Consider the following 9,365-nt stretch of genomic DNA (forward strand, 5'->3'; position numbering starts at 1 on the left):
GGACAGCGTGGGGACTGCAGGGCTGTTCCGGGAAGTTATTTAAGTAGCAAAGACCACCAGTGGTATCCAGGGCTCGGGCAGGACCCAGGCCCATCAGAGGGAGATGGAGGGCAGCTGTCTGGGGCTGTGGCTTCCAGGATTCTCCCAGGCTCCCAGCTGCTCCTCTGTGCAGGTGCACAGGATCCACAGTCTAGCCTCCTATTGTCCCTTGGTGGTTCTTCCTGAGTTCCCTTGTTGGCCTTGTAGAAAGTGTTGGAACCTGCTAACAACTGCGAACTGGATCCACTGGCATATGAAGTGGGGTCTACTGTACCCACTGGCTTTTGAAAAATAATGACTGGGGCCAGCATTGTGGCAAGTGGGCTAAGCCACTACCTGCGATGCCAGCAGCCCATGTGGGTGCCAGTTCAAATCTACTTCTGATCTAGCTCCCTGGTAATGCACCTGGGAAAGCAGAAAGCAGCAGAAGATGGACAAGTGCCATCTTGAGCCCCTGTACAATGTGGGAGACCCAAAAGAAGCTCCAAGCTTTGGCCTGGCCTACTCTAGGACATTGTAGCCATTCGGGGAGTGAACTAATGGATGGCAGATTTGTCTCTCTTTCACTAAGTTTTTTTTTTTTTTAAAGAAAAACAATCACTTATAAAATGTCTCAAACATACAGAAAATACAAGGAATAGTACAACAGGCATATATGTATCTGATATCTAGATTTAATCATTGTCAGTATTTTACTATGTGTTTGTGTGTGGCAAGCAGAGAGAGATAAGAATTTTTAAATAATTGCAGATGTCACTATAGTTCAGGCCTAAATATCTCAGTATAGACCTCTAAAAATTTTTTTAGTACTTCTCTTATATATCCACAATATCATTCTTACTCCCAACTACATTAACTGGAAACACCCAGTATCATCTCACACCCATTCATATTCAAATTTCCACAACTACCCCAAAATGTAGGCCAGGTACCATAGGCCAGACTCCACTTGGTTGTTCAGCCTGGTGAGTCTCGTCTAATCTTTCTGCAACATTCTCCAAGTCCTGGTCTCTCTTTTTAAAACCTTGACTTTGCGCGGTGTGCTGGCCGCAGCGCACCGGCCACGGCGGTCATTGGAGGGTGAACCAACGGCAAAGGAAGACCTTTCTCTCTGTCTCTCTCTCTCACTGTCCACTCTGTCAAAAAAAAAAAAAAAAAAAAAAACCACAAACAAACAAAAAACCACCTTGACTTTGACTTACTGAAACACATCACGTCTGTTCTGAAAAGCAGCCCACAGTCTGAATGTGTCTGCTTCCTTGGGGTCCACACAATGTTTTTTTAAATTTTTTTGGTTAATTACCAACATTTGTAATTCAGGCAACTGGTGTACGTTGTGTGTGTGTGTGTGTGTGTGTGTCTAAAATTCTTTGTGTATTAGAGGAGGGTGTTATGTCATGGCAGGTAAAGTTGCCACCTGTGATGCCAGTATCCCATATAGGTATGTAGGTATGGGTACTGGTTCTGATCCAGCTCCCTGCTAATGGCCTGGGAAAAGCAGCAGCAGATGACCCAAGTGTCGGGACCCCTGCACCCATGTGGGAGACCTAGATGAAGCTCCTGACTTCTGGCTTCAGCCTGGCCCAGTGCTGGCTGTTGGGGCCAACTGGGGAGTGAAGCAGCACATGGAAGATCTCTCTCTCTTTCTCATCCTCTCTCTCTATAATTCTGACTTTCAAAATAAATTAGTCAATCTTTAAAAAAAACTATGGACTTCTGGCTTTTGAAAAACAGCAAAAGACCTGCCACTGCAGCCTGCATTTGTGGGCACCCAGGACTGACCTGGGTGTCGGATGCCAGTCCTCACTGTCTTCCAGTGAATCTTGTCCCTCTGTGTGGTGTCCAAGGGGAACTGAGTTCATGGCCATTGGTCAAGGTCCTCCAGAGAGCTCAATCACTAGGTTAGTGATGCAGAAATTCCTTTTTAAGGAATTGGATCATATGATTGTGGGGACTGGAAAGTTCAAAGTCCAGAGAGCAGGTTGGAAAACTGGCAACCCAGGCAGGATGTTGGTGTTACAGTTTCTCAGAATTCCTTCTTCTCGGGGAAACCTCAGCGTTTTCTCTCAATATCTTGGTAGAGGCCACCCACTCTAAGGTGGGTGATCTCCCTTGCTGACTGCAGATGTGCAGTGCCTCTTCAAAACACCTCCACAGCCACATCTGGACCAGGCTTTGGCCCGACATGGGCACCACAGCCAGCCAAAGTGGCCCACAAGACTGGCCATCACCATAGCTTTATCGTGGAACCCAGCAGAAGAAGAGGTATTGCCACTTCTTAGCTTTCTTCTCCCAGACACTTTCTCCTTCTTCACATCGATTCTCCATTGTTGCCTAGTAAATTAGCTCAGGCTTCGTGTCTTAAAACACAAACTCATTGTCTCCCATTTCTGTAGCTCAGAAGCCTGGACACACGAGGCTGGGCCCTCTGCTCAGGTCTCACCTGGCTGACGTCAAGGCTCCAGATGCAACTGCATTCCCTTTGAGGGCTTGGATTCTGCTGGCAGAATTCACTTCCTTACAGTCGTGGGTGTGGGGTCTGCCCACTGGGAGCCACTCTCAGCTCTTAGAGGTCACCCTCATTCCTTACCACGTGGCCCCTTCCATTCACAGATGAGCAACAACTCACCCAGGTCAAGTCTCTGCTTCAGGTCTCTGCCTTCCCTGGCTGCCCCAGGGCCAGAAAAAACCTCTCTGATTGGAAAGGGTGAACACGATGGGGTGGGGCTAGCAGCGCTTCCCTCTTCTTCCAAGTGGTAGTGACACAGGACCCAGCCTGGTCACAGGGATAAAACTCACCACATTCATCCTCCTGCTTATTCACTGTGCAGGGCATGGGCACGAGTGTGGGTGCAGAATCTTAAGGATCTGCCTTCCAGTTCTGCCAGCTACACAGTGTTGTGAGCTGTTTGCAAAAGCTATCATCCTCTATATTTGGGGAAAGAGTAGAATTACAGTGAGATGATCAAAAGTCAAAGTTAGCAAAAGGCATATAAGGTGGTAGCTAGTAACTGGGCCGCACCTTTCCATACCGGAGCCAGGAGAACTTTGAAGCAGAGCTTCTCTAAGTCACGTGTTCTCCGCAGCAGGGGTGGGGGCGTCTGGCCCACTGGCTGTATAAGGCCGGCAAAATCATTTGTTCTGGCCCCGCCAGAGCAGCCACAGGTGGGACTCAAAGTTCGATAAACCATAGCAGGCTCACTTGGAAGCTGATCATTTTGTACAGCCCGCAGATGACGTAAATATGACAAATATCCAAATGGCCCTCGGCAGGAAAAAGTTTCCCCGCCCCTGTGACGTAAAGGGCGAAGGGGTTCTCCCTCTCCTCCACTCCACAAACCGTGCCTTCAAACCGAGAGTTTACTCATCTTTCCTCATTCTGAGCTTTCTGGGTAGCTTCTTGTAAAATGAGCCTTGGCTGTGCCCGGCCAAGCAGGCGTGACAGGCCTATGAAAGTGGAACCGGAGCTCAGACGAAGTGCTGCTCACTCTCTTGGTATCGCGCTCTTAGATGATCACAACATGGGCAGTGGGGGAGAAGTTCCAAGCAGAGGCCCACGGCTGTGTGCATTGGTCTTGAAGGGGCAGAGTGGCAATCCAAGGTTCTTAACACTCGATTCTTGTGTAGACAGGGAACGGGGTGGAAGGTGGAAAGTGTACGACATTCCAGATGAACAGAAATGGGCCGTGGGCCACAACATGTGTGCGTGCAGTCACACGTGCAGTTAGCCTTTGCCAACTCCTTCCTGTGGTTCTTCCAGGTTTTTTTTTTTTTTTTTTTTGCCAGGCAGAGTGGACAGTGAGAGAGAGAGAGACAGAGGGAAAGGTCTTCCTTTGCCGTTGGTTCACCCTCCAATGGCCGCTGCGGCCAGCGCACTGCGGCCAGCACACCACGCTGATCCGATGGCAGGAGCCAGGTACTTATCCTGGTCTCCCATGGGGTGCAGGGCCCAAGCACTTGGGCCATCCTCCACTGCACTCCCTGGCCACAGCAGAGAGCTGGCCTGGAAGAGGGGCAACCAGGACAGAATCCGGCGCCCCAACCGGGACCAGAACCCGGTGTGCCAGCGCCGCAAGGCGGAGGATTAGCCTAGTGAGCCGTGGCGCCGGCCTTCCAGGTCGTTTTACACATAGAAGCCATGCATCCCACTGCAGAAAGGGAAGCAGCAAGGAAGCTCCTTTATGAAATCCCCATCACATAGATGAAGGGTCTTCCTAACGTACAAGGAAAATGCACATCATGGGGCCAGTTTTATGGTACAATGGGTTAAGCAACCACTTGTGACACTGGCATCCCATATCCAAGTGCTGGTCCGAGTCCTGGCTGCTCCACTTCCAGTCCAGCTCCTGCTAATGCATCTGGGAAAGCAGGGCGTGATAGCCCAAGTACTCGGACTTCTGCATCCATGTGGGAGACCTAGATGGAGTTGTGGCCCTCTAGCTTCAGCCTGAACCAGCCCCAGCTGTTGTGGGCATTTGGAGAATGAACCAGGGGGTGAAGAATTCTCTCTCTGTCTCTCTCTTTCTTTTTCTCTCGCCCTCTCTCTCTTCTGTCTCTGTCACTCTACTTTTCAAATAACTTTTTATTAAAAAAAAATCGATTCATGGATTCCAAATTGTCTTGCACCAAAATAAATTTATCTCTTCATTCCATCTTCCCCTGAACTCACTGATTTCTGTACTGATCTAAAGTGATACTTTGACAGCAGGGATTCCGTTTTAGAGCACCCGGGACTCCATCTTGAGAAAGCATCCCCCACTGTGAAACTCTGGGCTGAAACTAGGATCTAAAACTCAGATGATGACAGTACAGAGCATCCCACTTGGCAGAGCACAGAAACTCCCTAGCATGATCGCTCAAGCTTAAAATAAGCAGGTTGCACCTGAATTAATGTTAAGGTTGTAATTTGTCTAATGTCAAGATTGTAATTGATATTAACTTTGCATAGGCCTTGGGTCAGATTGATCCTAGTAACCATGAATCCGCCCACCCCGATCCTAGTATCCACATATTCCCCCTCCCCTCCATGAAAATCCCTAAAATCCCCCCGGCCCCACACACCTGTCTGTGCCTTTATAAACCCTCTTGCCTTGAGCCTCGGGGGTCGAGAGTTCTTTAGTGCCCACTCTCCACCACCGGCAATGAAGGACCATCAAATGTTATCAATGTGTGGTGCTCCTCTGTTTGCACTTGCTCAGGTACAACAGATCATACAGCTGCCAGTTCCTGCCTCAGCACATTGTCCCAAAAACCTTTTCAAGATAGATTAAAAAACAAACAAACAAAAAAAGGGCACAGAGGTGTTTTAATTCCCTGATTTTTCTCCTCTGGAAAAGGAACATTGAGAACACATTTTTCTATGGATCCAGAGAGGAATCGGAGAGTTTTTTTTTTTTTTTTTTTTTTTTTTTTTTTTTTTTTTTTTAAAAGCCATCCCTGAATGTGGCTTCTAGACTTATTTCAGCCCCTTTGCAAGACGCTGCACCTGACCGTGGGCCCAGAGCTCTCCTGAAATGAACCGCTGGAAGTCCCCCCACCCAGGGAGAACTTTTCCTCAGTGAAACAACACCTCCCTTCAGGCACGTGTGATTAGAAGAACTAACCGGGAACTGAAATAGTTTCAAGAATCTCAATGTTTAATTTAGGCATTTCTTTCCCCCAAGGAAATCTAAACAGAAACCCTGCCCGACACCTCCGCTTGTCAAGAGAGCTGGCGGAGGGATCTGCCGCCCAGCCTCCGGCGGGGTGGAGGACTAGTCCTTCTCGAGGGGTTTGTACTTGAAGGAGTTTTCCCTTCAAACCCAGCTTTTTGAGCAGTCTCCTGTTTTGTGCAGCTAGGACATTTACTGTATGTATCCGATGACGGACAGCAGCAGGCGTGGGGGCAAAGGAGTAATGAAGTGACTGCCTTGCGCCTTACGACCTAAGGAGAAAGACAGCCAGGACGTGATGGGTGAGAAGGTGGGGAGCCCGGCCAAGGCGGAGGCTGGGAGGAGCCCCTGAGGGCACTTGGTCACCCGTCATGCCCATCCCAGAAAACCCTGCCTGGGGACCTGGAGTCTGTGGGCTTTACGGAGGCCAGAGCTTGGAGCGCATGGAACCAATTTCCTTGCTCCATCCTTAAATGAAAGCCAGACTTTCATCGCCCAGGATTTATTTTAACGGAAGGTAAGAATAAGGACTTTATAAACACAAGAGTTCGTGACAACATAAATTGTAGTTCCCAGAACTTTTCTCATGTGTTCCAGTGTTGTCATTGCCTCTGTTTACCACACTCACAAGGGGTTCCCTTAGAGACATCTGGAAGAAGAGCTATTGAAATCAACACCTCCTACAAAATAATGACTTCTCAGCTCTTGGCTCTTCCACCCAACGGTTCCTTACTCACTGTACTCTCGCTTGACTGAGGCAAGAGCTGTTGTCTCCTCTGACTGAGCTTTTTCATTTTGCATGACTGTTCACTTTCTTTTCTTCCCCGCCCCCGGCCATGACAGATCCGTTTCCAGCAGCATCTCTTCCATGAGCTCAAGCAATCTTTGCCTGAAAGATGAAAGCGCTCAGGGTTTTCAGAGTTTGTTGTCTGGGTAGGTACCACAGTAGAGTCTCTCTATTTTGAGCTGGAAAATCCACTTTTGCAGGGGGCTGATGTATGTGGTAGAGAATGTTTCGCCTCCCTCCCCCAGTTGTGACAACCGAGACCATCTCCAACCACTGTTGAATATCCCCTCCGGAGCAAACCGAGACCCACTAGGCTAGGAGAATTGCAAGAAAGAAGCAAAGGAGGAGCTTCCCGTGGGGAGCTGAGCTTACAAAGAGAGGGGCAGTGAAGATGCCCACGTTCCACCTCGGAGTGCCTGGGTCCAGCTCCCAGCTCCAGCTCCAGCTCCTGAAGCCCACTTCTCGCTAATGCTCACTCTGGGAGGAAGGGGTGATGACCCAAGTCACTGGGTTCCTGCCATCTATGTGAGAGACTTGGGTTGAGTTCTCTGCTCCCAAGTTTCAATCCTGGCCCAGCCCTGGCTGTTGTGGGCGTGTGGGAAGTAAACCAGAGGATGAGAGATCTCTGTCATCTCTCTCTAGCCAATATTTAAAATCTTGGGAAGATAGCGAGTTAGATTTAGAAGCATCCTTAGACAAGGTCTTGAGGAACTCTTCCTTTTTCCAACAGTGAGTAAACTGAGGAAGGTATAAAAACATTAAGTGACTTGCTCAATCAACTGTACAACATAAACATTCCAGAAAAATGGGGTGGGGGGGTGAGCAGGTAATCACCTAGCTTGTGTCTGTAGGGACTCCAGATGTTATGGACGCCTGAGGAAGGGAGAGGATAATAGTCATGAACAGTGGCAGGGGGAGGCAGGCCTGAGCCTTGAAGGATGAGACCGACAGGGAGAACGGGGCAGTGCTGTCGGGCCCGGCTCTGCTGCAACCCAGCCTAGGCAAAGGCTTACAAGTGGGAGGAGAGGGTAACACGGCACAGACTAAGAATGGCAAAGGAAAAGGTGGGAGAGGCTGAGTCCAAATTCCAGGGGCTTCCTGGATTAAGTCCTGGACCTGATTCAGAGCCGTCCAAAAACTGATCTCTGGCATCCTCTTGGAAAAAAACGGTCAAAAACACTGATTGGGCCTTGAGAGACCTGGGTTCCAGTGCAGCAACTCACTCACAGCTACGCAACTTGGACAAGCCCCTTTATTTCCCTGGGTCTCAGTTCCTGCATTTTTAAATGTGGGGGTAGAGACAGATGATCTCTGAGGTCCTTTCCAGCTCCCACATTGTATGATTCAGTGAACACTCGCCCCTAAAATCCCCCCGGCCCCACACACCTGTTGTCGCTTGCACTGCTGGCCAAAGGACTGTTTGCTGCTTGCCCTGATGCATCTTAGCAGGTTCCCTGGGGGCATATGAAGTCAGGGGGTGGGGTGGTGGTGAAGTGACAGAGCTACAACTCCTGGCCCAACCACAGGACATCAAATCCACATGTGCACAGCCTGATAGCAAGCAAATGTTCCTAATTAGCTGCCGTAATTTCTGTTACAGAATGAGGCCTACCATCCCAGGCCCTGGCTTCCACTATACTACCACAGAGCTTACTGGGTTCAGAAAAATACCCATGCAACAGTTGAAGGCCAAGCGAACAGAGACAGGTCATCTAATGTGATGCTGTCATATCACTTAGTGAGTTCCAACAGAACCAATAAAGAAGGCGAGGACAGTTTGGCGTGGGTGAGAGCAATCAAAAAGAAAAGGAAATACATTGAGGACTTCAGCTCAATGGAAGACAATACGGTAAAAATGGAAGCATAGCTGAAAAAAAGATATTTGCAATGTCTACAACCAGTGAGGGATTACAACAGGAAGATACACAGAATTCCTGCAAATCCATAAGAAAGAGAAAGTAGGCCCAAGAGGAATATCCAAAACAGAGAAGGCCTGGCAAGAAGCTAACAAGCGTACCGTGAGATATTCAAAGTAGGAGATAATTGGGGAAATGGAAAATTCGAGGGATGCAGATGTTGCTTTGTAGCTGCAAGGTGGTTAGAAAATGAGGAAGCTTGGCGATGCCGGCTGTTGAGAGAGAGGCAGGAGCAGCTGTGCACTGTTGCTGGGAAGGCAGAGTGGAGTGGTGTGGAAAGGTGGCTGCGGATGCTTTCTTGGTCAAGGTGCACCCATGTCGAGGACCTGCCCTGCGTCTGTTTCTCAGAGCTGCCTTCACCGCATCACAGACCCAACCCCTAAATGCAGACACTAAAGTCCTTCCAAGGCTGGGGCTCCCAGGAAACCAGCTCATGAGCAGGCTTCCCCCCTCTAGGGGAGAAGCCTACTTTGTCTCCTCCAGATGTGAGTTGGGGTGGGGGAGGCTGCAGAGGTTCCTGGGATTGGCTGCATCCATCCCGTCTGGACCACGGCCCTTACCTGCCCATCTCTTTTTCTGCGCCCGCCCCCTTCTTTCTGTTGTCAAAACAGCAGTCTTTGCAGTCAGAGCCTGCCCTGATCTAGCACAATCTCGTCTTGCCTTGACTACCTTTTCAAAGACCCCACTCCCCAAGGTCACAGCCACAGGTTCCAGGTACGCAGGGGACACTTTCCAGCCCTGAATTCTATATTTGGTACCCTGAATACTTGTCCTTCCCGCAGGCAAAATAAATTCAGCCAATCCCAACATCCCCAGAGGTTTTATTCATTTATTTCTCTAACTTGTATTTTGTATAAGGTGACTAAAGCACTAATGATAACATTAACACTCATTGCACATTGATTACATGCCAGACACTGTTCTCAGCACTTGACAAACTACTTCACTCAGCAACTCCACATGAAATAAGGG

This window comes from Oryctolagus cuniculus, chromosome 16 (genome assembly GCF_964237555.1).
Source record: "Oryctolagus cuniculus chromosome 16, mOryCun1.1, whole genome shotgun sequence".
NCBI classification, from domain to species: Eukaryota; Metazoa; Chordata; class Mammalia; order Lagomorpha; family Leporidae; genus Oryctolagus; species Oryctolagus cuniculus.